Source organism: Myxine glutinosa, chromosome 2, assembly GCF_964187855.1.
Source record: "Myxine glutinosa chromosome 2, kmMyxGlut1.1, whole genome shotgun sequence".
In the NCBI taxonomy this organism is placed as follows: Eukaryota; Metazoa; Chordata; class Myxini; order Myxiniformes; family Myxinidae; genus Myxine; species Myxine glutinosa.
The window spans coordinates 270352739-270376644 of NC_136262.1; the positions used below are offsets into that span (position 1 = coordinate 270352739).

Here is a 23906-nt window from a genome sequence, read left to right on the forward strand (position 1 = left end):
AGTTGGACAAAGCAAGGGAATGAATGAACATAAAAAGAGAAGAGTGAATGGAGGAAACGCCTTGGTTAGGTAGGATTAATGGGGGTCGAAAAGATTGCAGGTAGGGATTGGGATGATACGAGATGAGATGAGAAAGGATGGTGGTGCATCACATGCTTAAAAGTATGGAGGGAAAAGCTCGACTAATCCACCTCCAGAAAGCAGTTCCACAAATGGGAAAGAAGAGGAACAAAAGAGTGGAAGTGTGCAGTCAGCCTGGATTTTTAAAGTTTAACCAGGAAGAGGTTACTGGAAGAACACATACATCCTGGATTTGCTGAGGAGGGTCTGAGAAATGACAGCAGAGAGGGAGTGAAAACAGAGTGCCCACCGACCTGTCGATAATGTGGATGTTATAATAATAATAAAAGGACAATCAGTTAGTATGTGTGTGTGTCTCCTCCATAACTCCAAAGCCATGAAGCCAAGTGGTCCCAAACTTTGCAAGTATACTTATCAAACTCCATGGGAGTGCAGTGCACGAATGAAAACTGGGTGTCTGGGTTTGTTTACACACTCCTTTTGAAGATAATTTAAGGGGTGCTCATCACAAAAACCCAAAATAAGCCCTACCAAAATGATAGTGCGCCATCTTGGTCAGCACTCTTTCACATCGCTGGGTTATTAAGCCGCCATTTGGTCTTGGCCTATTCAAATGTGCCTTGCCTTGGAAACACTATCTACTCTCACGGATTAATTAAAGTATGTAATCGAAATCTGGGTTCGGGTTTGAGGATTGGATCTCAAGGACTAAATAACTGTCGAAATCTGAAGTGAAATCTGTAAATTTTAAGAAATTTACGATTCTTATAACCAAGCGTATATCTCATCACTGAGGTTAAAGGAGGGCTGTCCTTCCTCCTTCTCCATATTTCCATAACATTAAACAACTTTTTCTACTATCCCAACAATTATATTGAGTAAAGAAAAGATGAAGGAATGTGGCCAAATTGTAATTTTATCGAGTTATATATATAATAACCACCTTTAGAGGCCATTTTTCCCCGAAAAGCGGGGGTTGGCCTTTTTCGGGAACCGTGGTTGTTGTCGTTTTTCGGTCCCCTTTTTGAAGCAATGTTTTACAGCCGGATGCCCTTCCTTTATCGAGTTAAATGAAAATAATTAATCAGCAGGATCTCTGTGAAGCCTTCCGCAGTTGGTCCTGGTAACTCCGTGGGGGAAATCTCTGGAGTTAGGAAGGTAACATAAATCAAATTAAAGATCGAATTAAAAGAACGATTAACATAATGGGAGGATTACAATAGGTAAAGCAAAGGACAAGTGAACTCCAATCGCCAATCATCGAATGCCTGATCTTTACAAGTATGAATCTCTTGCCAAGCCACCCGCTCCTAATAACCATTTCATTGGAGTGCTTGCTCAAGTACTTAAGCCACTTGGCGAACATTCTAAAAGCTTATTAGTCCTTACTGTTTCATAGGAGGGGACTATAGGCTTGGTCTCCGTCTGTCCATCCATCGCACCTGTGGTTTTCAGACTTTTTTCCCATACCTCTTAACATACTCAACTGAAACTTGGTACATTAAAAAAATTATGATAAGTTACAGAACAGGTTCAAGTTTCAGGGCATTTCTTCAATTTTTCACAGAGCTATGCCCATTTTGACGGGCATAGCTCTGTGAAAGATATCTCCCACATATCAAGTTCCCAATCCACTGGAATCACATATCTCCCACAACTCCCGTCGGGAGGGCCGACGGGAGTTGTGGGAGATATGTTGAAGGCAGCAGGAAGTTGGGGTGTGAAGAGAATGACAGAGATCTGTAATCTGGTGGTGAAAGAAGGCCGCATTCCAGTGGATTGGGAACTGAGTACCCTCGTCCCTCTATACAAGGGGAAAGGTGACCCTCTGGAGTGTGGCTCGTACCGAGCGATAAAGTTATTGGAGCATGGAATGAAGGTATTGGAAACGGTGTTGGAGAGGAGGATAAGGAAGAAAGTGAAGATTGATGAAATGCAGTTTGGATTTATGCCAGGAAGAGGAACGACAGATGCGCTTTTCATTGTGAGGCAGTTGCAGGAGAAGTACATGGAGAAGAGGAAGAAGTTGTTTTTTGGGTTTGTTGATCTGGAGAAAGCATTCGATAGGGTTCCACGCAAAGTATTGACATGGGCATTGAGGAAGTTAGGAGTGGAGGAATGGTTGATCAGAGTAGTGATGGCAATGCACAAAAGAGCGCGCACAGCTGTAAGGACGAAGGACGGGAACAGTGGTGAGTTTGAGGTGAAGGTGGGAGTGCATCAGGAGTCGGTACTAAGTCCACTACTATTTGTAGCTGTGATGGAGGTGCTGGCTCAGAACGTAAAGGAGGGTTTACCGTGGGAGTTGTTGTATGCAGATGATCTGGTGTTGATTGCGGAAAGTATGGATGGACTGAAGGAAAAGATGAACAAATGGAAGGAATGTATGGAGACAAAAGGTCTGAAGGTGAATATCGGAAAGACGAAGGTGATGGCAAGTGGTAAAGCATGTGGTGAGGTGGAAAGAACTGGGAAGTGGCCGTGTGCTGTGTGCAGGAAGGGTGTCGGAGTGAACTCCATTCAATGTACAATGTGCGCTGAGTGGGTTCATCAAAAATGTAGTGGTCTGAGAGGGTCATTTACCAGTGTGGCAGCTACATTCAAATGTAAGGTGTGCACAGAGGGAGCTGCAGATGGAGGAAATGTTGAGTTGGATCTTGGAGACGGCGTGAAGCTGGAAGGTGTGAAAACATTTTGCTACCTCGGAGACATGCTGAATGGAGAAGGTGGATCAGACTCGGCAACGGTTGCTCGAGTGAGATGTGCATGGAAGAAGTTTCGGGAACTGAGTGGCGTGCTGATGAGGAGGAGAGTGTCGCTGAAGCTGAAGGGAAAGGTGTATGCTGCATGTGTGAGAAGTGTTATGATTTATGGGAGCGAGACATGGGTAATGAACGTAGAGCAGCAACGGAGGCTGGAAAGGGTGGAAATGCGAATGGTTCGATGGATGTGCGGAGTATCGTTGAGAGAGAGGAAGACAAATGATGAATTGCGAAAGATGATGGGAATATTGCCTGTGATTGATGCTGTGAAGAGGAACAGGTTGAGATGGTTTGGTCATGTGTTGAGGAAGGATGAAAGTGACTGGTTGAGAAGAGTGATGGAAATTAATGTAGAAGGAAGTAGAGGACGGGGAAGACCGAGAAAGACTTGGCTAAAGATGGTGGAAGAAGAAATGCGGGCAAGGGGGTTGTGGAAGTGTAACTCAGTGTAACTTATTAATTGGCACTGGTAACTTATTAATTAACACTGGTAACGAAGCAGATACATTTTACCTGCAAACTCTGTGAAAGTCGAGTTCGTAAATGAGTGTCAGGAATGTGCCCGAACATGATAATCTCTTGTCCACCTGGTCACAGCCCCTGGCTGAAGCACCCCCCTATCGTTTGGTAAACGGAACTCACAGCAGGAGGGGAGCGAGCTGATGCCAGGACTTGGTGCATGCATGACCTCGGGGCATTAGCGGAGAAAGGATTAACGTTCAGCGGACAGGGGATTAAGTCCAGTTTGTCCATATAAACGAGAGCAAACGTTGAGTCGAGAGGACTTGTCACCAGGAGCTCTGACCGACGGAACGGACGAGCACTCCTCATCATCAGATCCTCTGCCCGACGGGAGTGGCGGAGGAACATCGGCCGAACGAGAAGGACCATGCGAAAAGAGTTAACCTGGTCTATTGAATTAAGCGGTATTATTTGGTAATTGGAATGAAGTGAATAACCAGTTAATAAACCAGACCTTTTGTAAAACCTGTGTCCGGTCATTGGAGTCTTGAGTCTCAGCTACAAATTCCCCTACAATTTGGAGGCACCGCTGACATCAATTGTACAAACAAGTCTTTAAAAGGTGAGTGTGGCTTGTTTTTGTCCAATATGATTTACGAATTTGGAAATAGTTTTGTACATACATGGGGAAGGAGGTGGTTCTGGGGGTTCCGTGCGCACCGATGCCGCGATAGGTGGCGTGACCCATCACGAATGGTACTTCGATAAACGACTGTAGTTATTATTCGTGTTTTCCTAAATGATTTCTGTAAATACGTATTTTTTGCGCTAAAAAAAAATAAAATGCACAAGGTCGGCGCTGGTCATTAAAGGCCTTACTGTGACCTGGGAGCAAACGGAGCATGCGTGCACCATGCGACCATTTGCTTCCAAGACGTGTAAGGCCGGTACACTCGTTTACCCACCCGTACACGTGTAAAGTAGTTTTTTTTTTTTTTGCACTTGTTCAAAGCACGCGACTTGCTCGGCGTGCGACAGGGAACCGGGAAATGGAATTATATTTATACATATATATTTTTACCTCATTCCAATTTATGGTATTGCGACAAAACGGCTTATATCTTTGGAACGACTGGTCGGATTTAGACAAATTAAAACTCGTTCGATCAACAAATAAATTCATGACAGACAATCCCACCTCATGCCGGTCCAGAATTATTGTGAAAGATGGCGATTGGATAAAAATTGCATACCAACACTCCCTCACTGTCCCTCATTGTCCCTCATGTCCATTCCGGCACCCTGTCTCTTGCTCCCGCTCCTTCTCCCTCCCCTCCCTCTAGTTCTCATAGGCGGACGTTTTGCGAGAAGCAAAGCGTTTTGCAGGAAACTTCCAGGAAGCTTCCAGGAAGCAAAGCCAGGGCTGTTGCTTTTTGTGTATTTTCTCTGCGCCCCATACTCGCAGATTTGGTTGGTACAAATATTTTATTGAAAGGTGAAAGATGCTTTTGTGGAAGAGCAATGGCAGACCACCCATTGTCACCACTTTCATGAGCTCAGAGAAATAAAACAGCTAGTGGAAATCGGCAGCAGAGTGGGAATCGGCAGACAATGGAACAGCTAGCGACGAGTGTTTGTGAGTAACAACCACCCTCTGGTCGAGGCTCATAGGAGGGGTGATGCTTACTGATTCGGCACGCTTGCAATAGGTGTTAATGGTGGGATGTCAGAGGTTTTGGTGTGGTTTAATGTTCACACTGTTTTGGAAAATAATGCTCGATGCAACATGATCCTAAAAAGAACCCATCCCTACATCGAAGGATCAGTAAGGGAAGGAAAGGAAAATTTGAAGTATTAAAGTTACGGAACTCAAAATGTCTGGGTTTGGATGTAGTCATTAAAGGATTGAGTCATTCATTGGTGTGATGATGGTCCTAATATTTATTTATCTGGTCAAGTGGGTCCCAAGGTATGGTCACCGTACTCGCAAGCCGTTCGCTTTGGCTTTGCGAATGGACCAAACCATTTCATGTAAATAGAGGGGGGGGGGTTCTGTGGTCGTTCGCTTTGGCTTTGCGAATGGACCAAACCATTTCATGTAAATAGAGGGGGGGGGGGGGGGTTCTGTGGTCGTTCGCTTTGGCTTTGTGAATGGACCAAACCATTTCATGTAAATAGAGGGGGGGGGGTTCTGTGGTCGTTCGCTTTGGCTTTGTGAATGGACCAAACCATTTCATGTAAATAGAGGGGGGGGGGGGGTTCTGTGGTCGTTCGCTTTGGCTTTGTGAATGGACCAAACCATTTCATGTAAATAGAGGGGGGGGGGTTCTGTGGTCGTTCGCTTTGGCTTTGTGAATGGACCAAACCATTTCATGTAAATAGAGGGGGGGGGGGGGTTCTGTGGTCGTTCGCTTTGGCTTTGTGAATGGACCAAACCATTTCATGTAAATAGAGGGGGGGGGGGGTTCTGTAGTCGTTCGCTTTGGCTTTGCGAATGAACCAAACCATTTCATGTAAATAGAGGGGGGGGGTTCTGTGGTCGAAACTGCCACGTGGTTTCAAAGTTTTTTGTTGTTGTTGTTAGCACGCATGTTTTTTTGCAAGCACGTACGGGCAAGCACGTACGTGCGGGCGGGCACGCCCTAGTATATATAAATTGAGGTAATATTGAGTTATGGAATTAATTGCTTTCAACAATGCAAAGGGTGACAAGATATGGGATTTTAATGGGATTTTAATGGAATTTTTAATGGGATATTGGTTTAGGAATGTTTAGAGGTCATTGCAATGTGATAATTACTTGTGATCATTTGTTGTTGCAACGTTTTGTGAACATTTAAATGTTGGGTTTTGCTGACGTTTCCACAACGTCGCCACAACGTTTCACTTTCGTGTTGGGTTTTGCTGACGTTTCCACAACGTCGCCACAACGTTTCACTTTCGTTGTTGCAACGTTTTGCTCCAACGTTTTGTGAACATTTAAATGTTGGGTTTTGCTGACGTTTCCACAACGTCGCCACAACGTTTCACTTTCGTTGTTGCAACGTTTTGCTCCAACGTTTTGTGAACATTTAAATGTTGGGTTTTGCTGACGTTTCTACAACGTCGCTACAACGTTTCACTTTCGCTGTTGCAACGTTTTGCTCCAACGTTTTGGGAACATTCAAATGTTGGGTTGTGCTAACGTTTCCACAACATCGCTACAACGTTTCACTTTCGTTGTTGCAACGTTTTGCTCCAACGTTTTGGGGACACTCAAATGTTAAGTAAATCGGATAAGAATTCACGAGTTATTTAATTATTAGCGATTAATGAAGTACTTATTTAATTAATTACATTTCTTATTAAATTACAGTAATTACATTACAGTAATTACCTGAGGTAATTACAGTTCCGGTAATTACAGTAATTACAGTAATCATTACAGTAATTGCAGTAATCTTATTACAGCAATTACATTACATTAATTCAGGCACCTTTTGAGTAAGGAAGCTGATATTTGGACATGACACTGACCGAGTGATGTGGCTGTCAAGGAAAATTTCGATTTATTGATTAATCATTTAATAAATTAACTCGTTGATTTATAAATGACTTATTTAATTAAAAGTCCTCAGAGATACATCTTCGGATGAAATACTTGCAGATTGGTTATGCTATGAGCCAATTGATTAAGGAAAATATTTTGTGATGGCCATATTGGCAATTTCGTGGCCATATTCGTGGCAACTCAGTTAGTGCCATTGCACCTTTAAAATGCATCCCTGCGTTCATTTTTCGATCGATTGAGTTGAAATTTTGAACAATCGGATCTGGACTGTCATTGTTAACGACTCTAGCACGCACTCGTCCAATCAGGATGGAGCGGTATGGTCCCCGGATCATCACTGCCCGCAGTTTTTAATTAATTTTACTTTTTCTCTTGGTCATATAATTTTGAAGACATGCATGGCATGATATAGGAAATGTTTGTTCTGTTGAACGGAATAAATGTTGTTTATTTTTGTGGGTGTGTATTTTTGGGTATTTTGGATATATTTTCACGACTAATTCCAGTTAACATCCTGCAAAATTTGCTCGTCTTCTGGCCGAGTCGAAATTGCGTTGAGTTCCTATGGCATGCGCCATTAAAAGCGCTGTGTAATGGTTGAGCTCCCTTTATTTCGTTTTGGTCATGCGGATGAGCAGACAAAGTGACGAATGCTGCGGCTGGAGCAGTAGAAGCGATGTTTTAATTGAAATGATGTAATTTAATTCAACGTGGTAGGTGGGCAACACCACAAAGCATACCTCTTTTAAGGTGTGTATAAACCCATGAACATTTCAGCAATCAATACGATGCTGAAATGGTGTAATTTAATTAAACGTGGTAGGTGGGCAACACCACAAAGCATACCTCTTTTAAGGTGTGTATAAACCCATGAACATTTCAGCAATCAATACGATGCTGAAATGGTGTAATTTAATTAAACGTGGTAGGTGGGCAACACCACAAAGCATACCTCTTTTAAGGTGTGTATAAACCCATGAACAGTTCAGCAATCACTACGATGCTGAAATGAGTAATTTAATGAGTAATTTAATGAGTAATTGAATGTGTAATTGTGTAATATGGTCGACCTTGGGTTTGTTTGGGTTTTGTTGTTTATTTCTGTGGGTGGGTATGTTTGTGTATTTTGGATATATTTTCACGGCTAATTCCAGTTAACATCCTGCAAAATTTGCTCGTTTTCTGGCCGAGTCGAAATTGCGTTGAGTTCCTATGGCATGCGCCATTAAAAGCGCTGTGTAATGGTTGAGCTCCCTTTATTTCGTTTTGGTCACGCGGATGAGCAGACAAAATGACGAATGCTGCGGCTGGAGCAGTGGAAGCGATTTTTGAATTGTTCAATGATTATTCGATATTGTTATGACTTATTGTCAATAGGTATACTAAGTGGCCATGAGGTAGCCTGTTGCTATGTACAGTTTTATTCTATTGTTGATTATACCACATAGCTGTGGTGATAAAGGAAATGTTCGTTTTAAATAGATGATTATGATATGACCATGACTATAAAATCATGATGATTATTATGAATGATATCATAGGGTTCAAATGCAGAATGATTGCATGAACTTGGGAAAGAACTTTCAAGCCCTATGGGATAAATTGGGTGTTACAAGCGATGGAGTTTCAAAATTTAGCATGATTGAAGGAATTTTACAGTCTTATTTCAGGAGTTTTACGAAATTTATATTACCAAGAGATTTGGGTACTATTAAAAAAAAAAAAAGAAAAAAAAAAAGATGAGATATTTTTCCCAATGAACTTTAATATCTGCCATCCATTTTGGCTGTCTCACGAATGAAGGATGAGTTGCCTTTAGTGGTTGCAAAGAAAATTTGTGGAGACCAGGCAAAATGGGGAAATATGTCAGATATGACCCTAGGACAGGACGGTGATTCATCAATTAACATGAGGTACGAACCAGAGGTAACGACCGATGAGATTCGATCTCAGTCAATGGATGGACCTGTCCTGACATCATTGGGGAAAGGGCTTATGCAAGGAGTCATCCAAAATGATTAATTTGATTTATTGATGAATATTGATGAATTAATTGAAATTGAATAATTGATTGAATTGTTGATTGATTGAATCTAATTGATTGAATTTAATTGAATAAATTTAACTGAATAAATTGAACTGAATAAATTGAATTGAATATATTGATTGTTTGATTGATGAAAATGCGGTCTCAAGAAAGAAGCTTTGATATTTTTGCGAGATATTATCAATGTGGAGACAACCTGGGAAAATTGAGCAAGGTGGTGAGTTTATATACAGATATATACACAAAGAATTAAGTTAAGCACCCCTACACAACGAATTAAGGTAAGCACCCCCTAATATATATTCTTTGTGTATATGTATACATTGGCATATATTCTAAGGTATGTGAGATCAAATAATGATTGGTATGACATTAGCAATTATCCATTGATGAAATTGAGTGATCAAAGTGAAAAAAAGTGATTGGTTGAGTCAGTGATCCGATCACGTGGGTCCTACACACGTTATTGACGCAAAGATCGCTAGAGGTCTTCTCAGAACAATGACTGTACGTTAGAAAACATAAACGTCATCCACACTGTCCGTGATGGACCTATAGCTCCATACTTAAATTGAGGTGAAAATATGCCTAAAATTCCCAAAAAATTTCACCTTAAATTATTCAGAATAAAATATTGAAAACGGCATGATTGTTATGTTTTTATGTGACCATAATATCACTTCTCCAGAAAATATAGCAATATCATGGGTATATTACACTGTTTTGACGACAACAAACTTGTAATGTGCGAGATTGTAAAAAAACGGGGGGGGGTGCTTAACTTAATTCTTTGTGTATATATGTGCGGTTACCATTGTGTGATTTCCCCGTCAACAGAGCGGACACCTGAGGATTCACCCATTTCATACTGACCCTCCGGCTCATCTGCAAATACTGATCTGTGAGATTGGATTGTGCAAAAGCCACAGCTGAGGGAGATTCTCTGGAAATCACCGTGTGAACAGGTGGAGAGACCCTTCCTGGAGGTACGAGTGAAGCTTTAGAGGAACAAACTACAACACATCCAACGCTACTTTGATAAAAGGCAGAATGGGAAATGGAGCCTGCAAGAATACACAAGGACAACCAGAGATTCCACAAAAAGGTACTTGTACACATCATATGTACGACCGTTATGGTGCCGAAGCTATAAGGCAGGTCGAGAATTGGTATTTGTGGACAAAGGGACATGATGAGGAGTTTCCAAGAGATGGTACATTTGAGCGAAGTCGATTGGAAAGATTAGAACAAAGATTGAAAGCCAGAAAGAGACAGAATCTAACGGTAGACTGGCTTGCATTCCATCTTTGGGATGGTGAATCCAGACAACGGGAACAGCAAGAACGGATAACGGATCTAGAATTTAAAATAAAAAGGATACAGGATACAGTGGAGGAGACAAATGCACAACTGCCCTCGAAATTAGGAATGAAAGTGACAGTTGTCCCATCTGATTTCCAGTTGTCTCCCCAAAAAGGACGGTACAGAGAATTTTTTCGTGTTTCAGGAGATAACGAGAGATTGCAGTGGCAACTCAGGGATGTAGAGATGCAGCCCAGCAATACAAGTGCACAGGTGCACAGATGAGACAACGACAGAAACCGGTGTTTCAAGTGTGGACGGATGGGACATTGGAAAAGAGGATGTCCGTATACCAAAAGGAAGACAAGTTAATAGGGTAAACCAAGATCAAGGGTACCAGTGCTGACCGATACCTCAGACAATGATTAGGCCTTCATTGCGACAAATCCCAAATGACGATTGGCCTCAACAAATTAGATTACTGGACAAACATGAATAACTGTCGATGATTCTTGGGTCTGAAAAGTTTTTGGAGCAAGAATTATTCATTTTTTCTTTTGCTTGTAAGCAAGTTAGTAATTAATTGATCAAATGCCGAAATTGGATCTTTTATGTTGGGCACACAATTTTAAATTTACAAAGTTGGAACAATTGCTTTGCAAATTTTTGAAACTAAGTGACAAGAGTCACATGATGATCAGGTGGGAATTTCGGACTAGTGTTCCGCATGATTGATAGGTCAGTGGTCGACTGACATGCAAATGGGTGTGTAGTCAAATTTGGATAAATTATGGTGGGAACTGAAAGGGTAATTTCAATGTGACATTATAGGGGTTTTCTAAGAATAAACTTTTTGGTCTATTTGTGTATTAGCATTTATAAAATTGAAGGACAAATTTTATGAAATTGAAATAAAATTGACACCCATCTTGATCTGTAAATAATGGTTCCAACGCAAACAAATACGCATAATGCATGTGTGTGTGTGTTTATGTGTGTCAATGTTAGTGTTTTTGTTTTTGTTGTTTTGTATATCAATCTTACAAGATTGTTGACACCGACAGTGTGCCTGTCTGGAAATGGATAGTTTTATGTGGATGGGATTGAATATCCAGAGAATCCGTAAAATAAAATAGAAATATAATTTGATTATGAACATTATCTCTTTTGTCAAGGGAAATGGAATATAAAGATTTGATGTGCTGGGTTATGAGCAGCCATTAATTAATAGTAAAATTGTGAGTAATTTTGGGATTCCATTTTGATAGAATTTATATGAGAATAACATCTATTTATGGATATGAGCTTCATAAAAGGAAATGAGGGAGTACAAAATTATCCAAATTTGGGAGAGGTCTAACACTGACTTCCCAGAATACTCTGCTCATGGATTTATATATATATATATAAACTTGAATTTTATCAGCATATAAATTGTGCTGCATGTATGGATGTGTATTAGGCATAGATGATATGGGAAAATAGTAAAGAAAATCTTGCTGATTTGAACTATTGTGAGTTTTAAAACGGAATGCATTGTGAATCTTAAACCAAGGGGCAGCCATGAACGCGCTGTTACGTTATTTATACTCAGAACGCGATGTCACGTGTACCTGCAACATATTTGTTAAACTCGCACACCTATATTGGCATACTGGTGTCAGTAGTACTCACTGGGTGCATAGAAATGGATGAGCAACAGTTAAGGGGGTTTAAAATAAAAACACTTACTTGGATATTTTCTACAAAAGTATGGGTTTCAATAAGTGGTAGCTGTACACATGGGATTCATCAAATTAAGTTTTGGAGTTCAAACAAAGTCACTGGTTAACAGATGGGAATGGATAGTAAATAAATTCTTCGATGCTGGGTAAATGAAGTGAGATATTACAAAGACTTATTAGAGCTATTGTTCTTCCTTGCAGCAGTGGGAGAAAATTTAGATCCAACATAATGAATCTATAAATGAATGTGATAGGGATAATATCCTCAATTTGTACTAATTATTTGATTGTGGGTAAAGGAATTAATTTATCGTAGTGGATTGTTAACAAGCAGCCTGAAATGTCCTGAGAGTGTGCATCCATGTAATCAGAAATCCCAGATTTGTTTTTTACAAACAACATTTTGGTAGAGATCTTATGTGGACGAATACTTGCTTGGTAGATAAAAACGGTACTGCATGTTGGCAGCCACTTCAGTGGCCATTTAGGCCGAACAAATAGGGAAAAACTGTAATTGAATATGTAATTTACAGATGAGTATTTGGGAAGTAAAAAGGGAATTTATTGATTTGGGAGACATTTTTCGAAGGTTTATTAAAGTTGTTAGTATTGGATGTTGTTGTTGCAATATGACATTTGGCAAGGAAAATTATTGGATGGGAAAATTAGATCTGTTTATAAAATGAGTTTGTTGACCCATTGAAGTTAATTCTTTGAATTGTTGTTTAATTAGCATTTTGAGTTCAAATTGGAAATAGTTTGGTAGAGCTTTGGTTAAAACCTTTGGTTGCAGTGTTTTGGAACAAATTGATAAACCGTAGGAGGTTGATAAGAATAGAAACAAATATGGACCTAAAATAGAAAGATTGTTATGATGATATAAATAATACCGAGATTAAAAGAATGAATCAAGTGATGTTGCAAATGAATAGTGAATACAGTAGAATTAAGATAATGGCATAACGACAATGTTATGAGTTGTGTCAATTACAATATCAGTGAACTCATATCACCACGAGTGACACGCTGTTAGGGAAAAAAAAGAGGGAAAAGAAAAAGTGGAGAGGAATTATGGTAATAATACATTATGTTTAATTTGTTGGTTTGGGAAAATTGTTGTTGGGAATTAGGTATTCCCGTTTGTGATTGTAATCATATACAATTTATTTTCTTAGAGTAGTGCTAAAATACCTGCATGAGTTAATTTTTGAACTATATTAACCTGAAAGCAATTGTGGATGCTATTCTTAGTTTAGTAATAAAATACATACCTGATTGAATATTATTTGTGTGACGCATATAAATGAATATAACTTTTGTGTTAAGGAAAAACAACAAATTGTTGAATGTGAAACTGTCGGAAGATATACATGATTATGCTAATTTCATGGTAAGATGTACCCTATCTGATTCAGTGTGTGCGGAAAGCAGATTCAGATGTGACTGAGCATAAGGATAAGATGAGATCACATTTTGGAGGGATTGCTAACGGAATTGGGAAGAAGTTCGAGAAAGAAAATTTGTGGCTAAAAAATGAAGTTAATCGTGGCATACACCCTCTTTCTCAAAGAATGATGAAGACATTCTCCCGTGTAACTTGGAGATGAATGCTTACCTTCACCAAGGAAATTTATGTGACCATTTGCCTGGATCACACTGCAACATATGAAAGAAAGGCGATCACTTACTCTTGTTCGAAGGCTTCGAACATTCACCACATCAGAAGTTGCAGGACAACGACATTTTACCTGCAACCTCTGTGAAATGCGGGGACATATGTTATTACTTCACCAACGTCCGGGGAACCAGCATGGAGCTGCAAAAAACGGCTGTGCCCTTGTCACAACAGCTGTGCACGATTCTGCTGGTTGCTCCTGGTAAGGACCATGAATGACCTGAACACCATGGTCCCAACATCATTGTGGATGCATCCGGCATCCCTGTTCCACATCTTGCTGGCCAATCAACGTCACACCAATACTTGCTGCCCACTCACAATGAGGGAGGAGGCAAGTCGACTACAACTGGGTGAAGGCCTTGTTCAGGAATTACTATGGTTTACAGCAAAAAGTGGCAAGAATGCTACAAGGAGAGCAGGGTCAGTCTATGACTCCGCAATGTTACCACAACAGCGAAATCCTACACGAAGTAGTGCAGGAGCTATGAAGACATTAGGAGAAAATGTTTCATACCAGGATTCAAACACAAGTGATCAGCCCTTCCTTTCAAACAAAGTCAACATTTGTGTGGAGGCAAACGTTGTTGCCAGATGGTGCAGATGCTTTACAAAACTTGAAAATGAAGTGAAATTGTTGTATCTTGGTGATGGTGAAGTGTTGTTTTGAAAATATATTTGTGATGCAAATGCAATAGATTGAACGATATGGAAGGAGTCAATGACCAACGAAATGTTTTGTGATTCTTGCAGGATGACGGTGTATGCCCAAGGGAATTTGATTACCAAAGTGATTGATTATTTACTTATACTTGTAATGATGTTTACTTGTAGTGATTGATTGTTTACTTATATTGATGTTTAGATTAATGGTTAATATAAACAAAAACAAAAAGATGAGGGAATTGTGGAAGTGTAACTCAGTGTAACTTATTAATTGGCACTGGTAACTTATTAATTAACACTGGTAACGAAGCAGATACATTTTACCTGCAAACTCTGTGAAAGTCGAGTTCGTAAATGAGTGTCAGGAATGTGCCCGAACATGATAATCTCTTGTCCACCTGGTCACAGCCCCTGGCTGAAGCACCCCCCTATCGTTTGGTAAACGGAACTCACAGCAGGAGGGGAGCGAGCTGATGCCAGGACTTGGTGCATGCATGACCTCGGGGCATTAGCGGAGAAAGGATTAACGTTCAGCGGACAGGGGATTAAGTCCAGTTTGTCCATATAAACGAGAGCAAACGTTGAGTCGAGAGGACTTGTCACCAGGAGCTCTGACCGACGGAACGGACGAGCACTCCTCATCATCAGATCCTCTGCCCGACGGGAGTGGCGGAGGAACATCGGCCGAACGAGAAGGACCATGCGAAAAGAGTTAACCTGGTCTATTGAATTAAGCGGTATTATTTGGTAATTGGAATGAAGTGAATAACCAGTTAATAAACCAGACCTTTTGTAAAACCTGTGTCCGGTCATTGGAGTCTTGAGTCTCCCCAAATACTTCCACAACAGGGTTAACAAGGAGAGATGCAGAAAATAGGCCAAAATGGAGAAGATTGTCATGGGGACCGCAAGGCTAACCCCCACTCTAGCAGGGAAAATGGCCTTAAAATGCATGTTGTTGTTGTTGTTGTATGCCCGTTTTGACTTGGAAAATATCACATCGATAGGGGGCATGTATTGCAAAGCAATTGTCACTCTTGTTGGTAATGGGACACCAAGGCTGCTCCCTCCCCCTGTCCTCCTGCTCCCCGCTGACCCCTCCTCCTGCTCCCCACTAACCCTGCTTCCCACTCACCCCTCCTCTCACTCTCCACTACTCCCCACTCATCCTTCCTCTCACTCTACCCCTGCTTCCCACTCACCACTCCTCTCACTCTCCTTCTACACCCTGCTCACCCCTCCTGCTCCCCCCCCGCTCAACCCTCCTCCTACTCCCCACTCACCCTGCTCCCCACTCACCCCTCCTCTCACTCTACCCCTGCTTCCCTCTCACCCCTCCTCCTGCTCCCCTCTCATCGCTCACCCCTCCTCCTGCTCCCCACTCACACCTTCTCCTGCTCCCCTCTCACCCCTCCTCCTGCTCCCCTCTCACCCATCCTCCTGCTCCCCTCTCACCCCTCCTCCTGCTCCCCTCTTACCCCTCCTCCTGCTCCCCTCTCACCCCTACTCCTGCTCCCCTCTCACCCCTACTCCTGCTCCCCTCTCACCCCCTCCTCCTGCTGCCCTCACCCCTCCTCCTGCTCCCCTCTCACCCCTCCTCCTGCTCCCCTCTCACCCCTCCTCCTGCTCTCCTCTCACCCCTCCTCCTGCTCGCCTCTCACCCCTCCTCCTGCTCCCCACTCACCCCTCCTCCTGCTCTCCTCTCACCCCTCCTCCTGCTCCCCTCTCACCCGTTCTCCTGCTCCCCTCTCACCCCTCCTCCTACTCCGCACTCACCCCTCACCCCTGCTCCCCACTCACCCCTCCTCCTGCTGCCCACTCTCGATGTTCCCGTCAGTGAAGCGACCCTGCATTGCCTGGATACCTTTACTAGTCTTTAATAAAGGATGAGTAAAGGGAAACAAGGTGGAGAATAGGCGGAGGGGATAGAGAAAGAAGAAGAAGAAAAAAACTAGATGACGGTAAAAATCATTTTCATCAAGAGTTGCAGTTTGACCAACTAGGACAGCACTCGTTAGTGCGCACACCTTTACCACTCTGAACAGTTTACGTTTTGTATCTCAATGATGAGCCGGATCTGCATCCGGACCCGAACCCAAATCGAATCGGTTAGTTCTCGTCACCAACCCAAGTCATCCGAGTCCCTCATCCTAGTTTTGTCCAAATGCGTCAATAACTTTTTGAGATATTGTGCTCCATATCGTTTTTGGCCACATCTCTCAATGGTGAAGAATTACTTCATGAAGAAATCTTCAAATTCTCAAATTCGGATCTTCACCAAAATCAAATCAATTCAACCTTGACACATACCCAACCTGCCCACCTAGTTTCATCCGAATGTGTCCATAACTTATTGAGATATCGTGCATCACAGCCAAACAAAAACAGATAAACAGGTGTGAAAGCATAACCTGCGATCACCTTCCATGGCGGAGCTAATACGATGGAAGGATTGGAGGCAGGAAAGTGATTCGGTCCTGTTAATGAAACTGGGTTTGAAAGGCAGAGCTAGTGCAGGTAAGCCTAGAGTGGTGCGATGCACAGGGCACAGGTGAGAGGAGCAAGAAGTACCACAGAGATCAGAACATCACGCAATACAAAGGAAAGACTTTTACAAAATAGAGGATACTACACGGTACATTTGGGATGCAGCCAAAATAGAGGATACCACACGGTATATTTGGGATGCAGCCAAAATAGAGGATACCACACGGTATATTTGGGATGCAGCCAAAATAGAGGATACCACACGGTATATTTGGGATGCAGCCAAAATAGAGGATGTTACACGGTATATTTGGGATGCAGCCAAAATAGAGGATACCACACGGTATATTTGGGATGCAGCCAAAATAGAGGATACCACACGGTATATTTGGGATGCAGCCAAAATAGAGGATACCACACGGTATATTTGGGATGCAGCCAAAATAGAGGATGTTACACGGTATATTTGGGATGCAGCCAAAATAGAGGATACTACACGGTATATTTGGGATGCAGCCAAAATAGAGGATACTACACGGTATATTTGGGATGCAGCCAAAATAGAGGATACTACCCGGTATATTTGGGATGCCGCCAAAATAGAGGATACCACACGGTATATTTGGGATGCAGCCAAAATAGAGGATGTTACACGGTATATTTGGGATGCTGCCAAAATAGAGGATACCACACGGTATATTTGGGATGCAGCCAAAATAGAGGATGTTACACGGTATATTTGGGATGCCGCCAAAATAGAGGATACCACACGGTATATTTGGGATGCCGCCAAAATAGAGGATACTACATGGTATATTTGGGATGCAGCCAAAATAGAGGATACTACACGGTATATTTGGGATGCAGCCAAAATAGAGGATGTTACACGGTATATTTGGGATGCAGCCAAAATAGAGGATACTACACGGTATATTTGGGATGCAGCCAAAATAGAGGATGTTACACGGTATATTTGGGATGCAGCCAAAATAGAGGATACCACACGGTATATTTGGGATGCCGCCAAAATAGAGGATACCACACGGTATATTTGGGATGCCGCCAAAATAGAGGATACCACACGGTATATTTGGGATGCAGCCAAAATAGAGGATGTTACACGGTATATTTGGGATGCAGCCAAAATAGAGGATACCACACGGTATATTTGGGATGCAGCCAAAATAGAGGATACCACACGGTATATTTGGGATGCCGCCAAAATAGAGGATACCACACGGTATATTTGGGATGCCGCCAAAATAGAGGATACCACACGGTATATTTGGGATGCCGCCAAAATAGAGGATACCACACGGTATATTTGGGATGCTGCCAAAATAGAGGATACCACACGGTATATTTGGGATGCCGCCAAAATAGAGGATACCACACGGTATTTTTGGGATGCCGCCAAAATAGAGGATACCACACGGTATATTTGGGATGCCGCCAAAATAGAGGATACCACACGGTATATTTGGGATGCCGCCAAAATAAAGGATACTACACGGTATATTTGGGATGCCGCCAAAATAGAGGATACCACACGGTATATTTGGGATGCAGCCAAAATAGAGGATACCACACGGTATATTTGGGATGCAGCCAAAATAGAGGATGTTACACGGTATATTTGGGATGCCGCCAAAATAGAGGATACCACACGGTATATTTGGGATGCCGCCAAAATAAAGGATACTACACGGTATATTTGGGATGCCGCCAAAATAGAGGATACCACACGGTATATTTGGGATGCAGCCAAAATAGAGGATACCACACGGTATATTTGGGATGCAGCCAAAATAGAGGATGTTACACGGTATATTTGGGATGCCGCCAAAATAGAGGATACCACACGGTATATTTGGGATGCAGCCAAAATAGAGGATACTACACGGTATATTTGGGATGCCGCCAAAATAGAGGATACCACACGGTATATTTGGGATGCAGCCAAAATAGAGGATGTTACACGGTATATTTGGGATGCCGCCAAAATAGAGGATACCACACGGTATATTTGGGATGCAGCCAAAATAGAGGATACCACACGGTATATTTGGGATGCAGCCAAAATAGAGGATACCACACGGTATATTTGGGATGCCGCCAAAATAGAGGATACTACACGGTATATTTGGGATGCAGCCAAAATAGAGGATACTACACGGTATATTTGGGATGCCGCCAAAATAGAGAATACCACACGGTATATTTGGGATGCAGCCAAAATAGAGGATACCACACGGTATATTTGGGATGCAGCCAAAATAGAGGATACTACACGGTATATTTGGGATGCAGCCAAAATAGAGGATACTACACGGTATATTTGGGATGCAGCCAAAATAGAGGATACCACACGGTATATTTGGGATGCAGCCAAAATAGAGGATACTACACGGTATATTTGGGATGCAGCCAAAATAGAGGATACTACACGGTATATTTGGGATGCCGCCAAAATAGAGGATACTACACGGTATATTTGGGATGCAGCCAAAATAGAGGATACTACACGGTATATTTGGGATGCCGCCAAAATAGAGGATACCACACGGTATATTTGGGATGCAGCCAAAATAGAGGATACCACACGGTATATTTGGGATGCAGCCAAAATAGAGGATACTACAAGGTATATTTGAGATGCAGCCAAAATAGAGGATACTACACGGTATATTTGGGATGCAGCCAAAATAGAGGATACCACACGGTATATTTGGGATGCAGCCAAAATAGAGGATACTACACGGTATATTTGGGATGCCGCCAAAATAGAGGATACCACACGGTATATTTGGGATGCAGCCAAAATAGAGGATACTACACGGTATATTTGGGATGCAGCCAAAATAGAGGATACTACACGGTATATTTGGGATGCCGCCAAAATAGAGGATACTACACGGTATATTTGGGATGCAGCCAAAATAGAGGATACCACACGGTATATTTTGGATGCAGCCAAAATAGAGGATACTACACGGTATATTTGGGATGCAGCCAAAATAGAGGATACCACACAGTATATTTGGGATGCAGCCAAAATAGAGGATACTACACGGTATATTTGGGATGCAGCCAAAATAGAGGATACTACACGGTATATTTGGGATGCCGCCAAAATAGAGGATACCACACGGTATATTTGGGATGCAGCCAAAATAGAGGATACTACATGGTATATTTGGGATGCCGCCAAAATAGAGGATACCACACGGTATATTTGGGATGCAGCCAAAATAGAGGATACTACGTGGTATATTTGGGATGCAGCCAAAATAGAGGATACTACACGGTATATTTGGGATGCCACCAAAATAGAGGATACCACATGGTATATTTGGGATGCCGCCAAACTAGAGGATACTACACGGTATATTTGGGATGCCGCCAAAATAGAGGATACCACACGGTATATTTGGGATGCAGCCAAAATAGAGGATACTACGCGGTATATTTGGGATGCAGCCAAAATAGAGGATACTACACGGTATATTTGGGATGCAGCCAAAATAGAGGATACTACACGGTATATTTGGGATGCCGCCAAAATAGAGGATACCACACGGTATATTTTGGATGCAGCCAAAATAGAGGATACTACGCGGTATATTTGGGATGCAGCCAAAATAGAGGCTACTACACGGTATATTTGGGATGCCGCCAAAATAGAGGCTACTACACGGTATATTTGGGATGCCGCCAAAATAGAGGATACTACACGGTATATTTGGGATGCCGCCAAAATAGAGCATACTACACGGTATATTTGGGATGCCGCCAAAATAGAGGATACCACACGGTATATTTGGGATGCCGCCAAAATAGAGGATACCACACGGTATATTTGGAATGCCGCCAAAATAGAGGATACTACATGGTATATTTGGGATGCCGCCAAAATAGAGGATACTACACGGTATATTTGGGATGCCGCCAAAATAGAGGATACTACACGGTATATTTTGGATTCAGCCAAAATAGAGGATACCACACGGTATATTTGGGATGCCGCCAAAATAGAGGATACCACACGGTATATTTGGGATGCCGCCAAAATAGAGGATACCACACGGTATATTTGGGATGCCGCCAAAATAGAGGATACTACATGGTATATTTGGGATGCCGCCAAAATAGAGGATACTACACGGTATATTTGGGATGCCGCCAAAATAGAGGATACTACACGGTATATTTTGGATTCAGCCAAAATAGAGGATACTACACGGTATATTTGGGATGCCGCCAAAATAGAGGATACTACACGGTATATTTGGGATGCCGCCAAAATAGAGGATACTACACGGTATATTTTGGATTCAGCCAAAATAGAGGATACTGTGGCGGACACAAAAGCCCACTGGCGTGGTGACATCATTCCACGCACCAAGTGGGCGGTGGCCACGCCCGAGGGGTAGGCGTGGCCTCATGATATACACCGGGCGACCAGCCCGGAGCAGTTCAGTGTTACAGTGTGCTCTTACAATAAAGACGTTTATATGTTACCGCTTGTCCGCTTCCTCCTTGCTCACAAGCAGCGCGCGTAACGCCGCGCTTTACTGGTGACCCCGACGTGATGGATGTCCGTCGTGTACTCGGACACGGCCGAGAGGTGACGCTGCTGCCGGGCCGACCACGGCTCGGTGACTTTGCCCATCGCAAAGATCAGCGGCTTGTGGTCGACGAAGGCAGTGAACGCCCGGCCCTCGAGCAGATGGCGGAAGTGCCTGACCGCCAAGTGAAGTCCGAGCAACTCGCGGTCGAAAGTACTGTAACGGCGCTCGGGCGGGCGAAGCTGCCGGCTAAAGAACGCCAGCGGTTGCCAAGCTCCAAGCACCCATTGCTCGTGCACCGCGCCCACCGCGTAGTCCGAGGCATCGGTGGTGAGGGCGATCGGTGCATCGGGCGCCGGGTGCGCGAGCATGGTGGCGTTAGCCAAGGCGAGCTTCGCGCCCGTGAACGCCGTGTCCATCTGCTCGGTCCAGGTAACGTCGCCTTTGCCCGGCTTACCTCGGAGAGCTTCGTGCAGGGGGCGCAGGAGCTGGGCGATACGGGGCAGGAACCGATGGTAAAAGTTCACCATGCCCAGGAACTCCTGCAGCCCTCTGATCGTGCGGGGGCGCGGAAACCCCTTCACCGCCTCCACCTTGGCCGGTAGGGGGACGGCTCCGTGCCTGGTGACACGGTGCCCCAGAAAATCGATTGTGGCGGCGCCGAACCGGCACTTTGCGGGGTTCACAATCAGGCCATGCTGGCCCAGGCGTTCGAAGAGCGTGCGGAGGTGGCGTAGGTGCTCTTCACGGGACGCGCTGGCGACGAGGATATCGTCCAGGTAGACGTAGACAAAATCCAAGTCGCGCAGGACGCTGTCCATCAGTCGCTGGAACGCCTGAGCCGCATTCTTCAGACCGAAGGGCATGCGCAGGAACTCGAAGAGTCCGAATGGCGTGATGACCGCCGTCTTCGGGACGTCCTCCGGCCTGACGGGGACCTGATGGTAGCCGCGTATGAGGTCCACCTTCGAGAAGAAGGACCTGCCCGCCAAACGGGCGGAAAAGTCCTGAATGTGGGGGACGGGGTAGCGGTCGGGAGTCGTGGCGTCATTGAGACGGCGATAGTCCCCGCACGGTCGCCATCCCCCGCCGGGCTTCGGCACGATGTGCAGCGGCGACGCCCAAGCGCTCTCTGAGCGCCGAACAATGCCGAGTCGCTCCAGGGTAGCGAACGCCGCTTTTGCCACCGCCAGCTTCGTCGGCTCGAGGCGGCGTGCCCGGGCGTAGACCGGTGGCCCGACGGTGGGGATGTGATGGGCCACCCCGTGCTTGACGGCCCCCGCCGAGAAGGTGGGCCGCGTGAGGGCCGGGAAGCCGGCGAGGAGGCGGGTGAATGCGTCCGCTGCCGGAAGCGTACAGACCAACGTGGCCGGAACCGAATCGTTCGGCAAGCCGCTTGGCAAGCCGCTCGTTGAGCTGGGCAACGCACAAGCGAGCGAGCTGAACGTCTCGGCCTGGACAAGCCGTCTGCGCTTGACGTCGAAGCCCGGCGGGGGATGGCGACCGTGCGGGGACTATCGCCGTCTCAATGACGCCACGACTTCACCTCGGAGCTCTGGGGGGCAGTTGCGCAGGGGCTCGGGGTCCGGCTGCACCGAACCACGGCCTACCACCCCCAGGCTAACGGCCTGTGTGAGCGATTTCACCGCTCATTGAAGGCCGCGCTCCGGGCCACCCTCCGCGACGGCGGCTGGGTCGACAGGCTCCCCTGGGTCCTGCTGGGCCTCCGGACGGTGCCCAAGGAGGACCTGCGTGCATCCGCGGCGGAGTTGGTCTTCGGGCAACCGCTGCGGGTGCCGGGCGAGTTCCTCCCCGACTCCACGGCACCATGGTCCGCGGCGCAGCAGCGCTCCGCTCTGCAAGAGACCGCCCAGAGGTTCGCCCCGGTGCCAACGGCATGCCACGGGCACCCACCGACGCACGTCGCCCCGGAGCTTCGCACGGCGGAGTACGTCTTCGTCCGCCACGATGCCCATCGGACACCACTGCGGCCCCCGTACGACGGGCCTTTCCGCGTGCTGGAGACCGGGGCGAAGCACTTCACCCTGGACATCGGCGGTACTCCTGACCGCGTTTCGGTAGACCGCCTCAAGCCGGCCCACCTCGATGTGGACCATCCACCGCCAGTGGCCCGACCCCCACGTCGGGGCCGCCCTCCTGCGGGCGGACCCCCGGCACCGCCCAGCCCCGCCGCCACGCCGCCCCCCGGTCCTGCACCCATCCCAGGGGCAGCCAGGGGCATCCCACCTGGCATCCCTGCACCCCGGACGCCGCCGATCGCCAGGGGGCGCTTCGGCCGGGTCATTCGTCTGCCCCGCAAACTGGCCCTCCAGGTGCGCGGGAATTCTGGGGGGGCGCGTGTGGCGGACACAAAAGCCCAATGGCGTGGTGACATCATTCCACGCACCAAGTGGGCGGTGGCCACGCCCGAGGGGTAGGCGTGGCCTCATGATATACACCGGGCGACCAGCCCGGAGCAGTTCAGTGTTACAGTGTGCTCTTACAATAAAGACGTTTATATGTTACCGCTTGTCCGCTTCCTCCTTGCTCACAAGCAGCGCGCGTAACGCCGCGCTTTAATA

The 23906-nt window shown here is 44.9% G+C and overlaps 1 protein-coding gene across 2 annotated transcripts in view; it reads right to left on the bottom strand.

Annotated features, from left to right (window-relative positions):
* RADX (RPA1 related single stranded DNA binding protein, X-linked) overlaps nucleotides 1-23906 on the bottom strand; it is a 106565-nt gene that overhangs the window by 16115 nt on the left and 66544 nt on the right. The gene's annotated exons all lie outside the window — the stretch shown is intronic.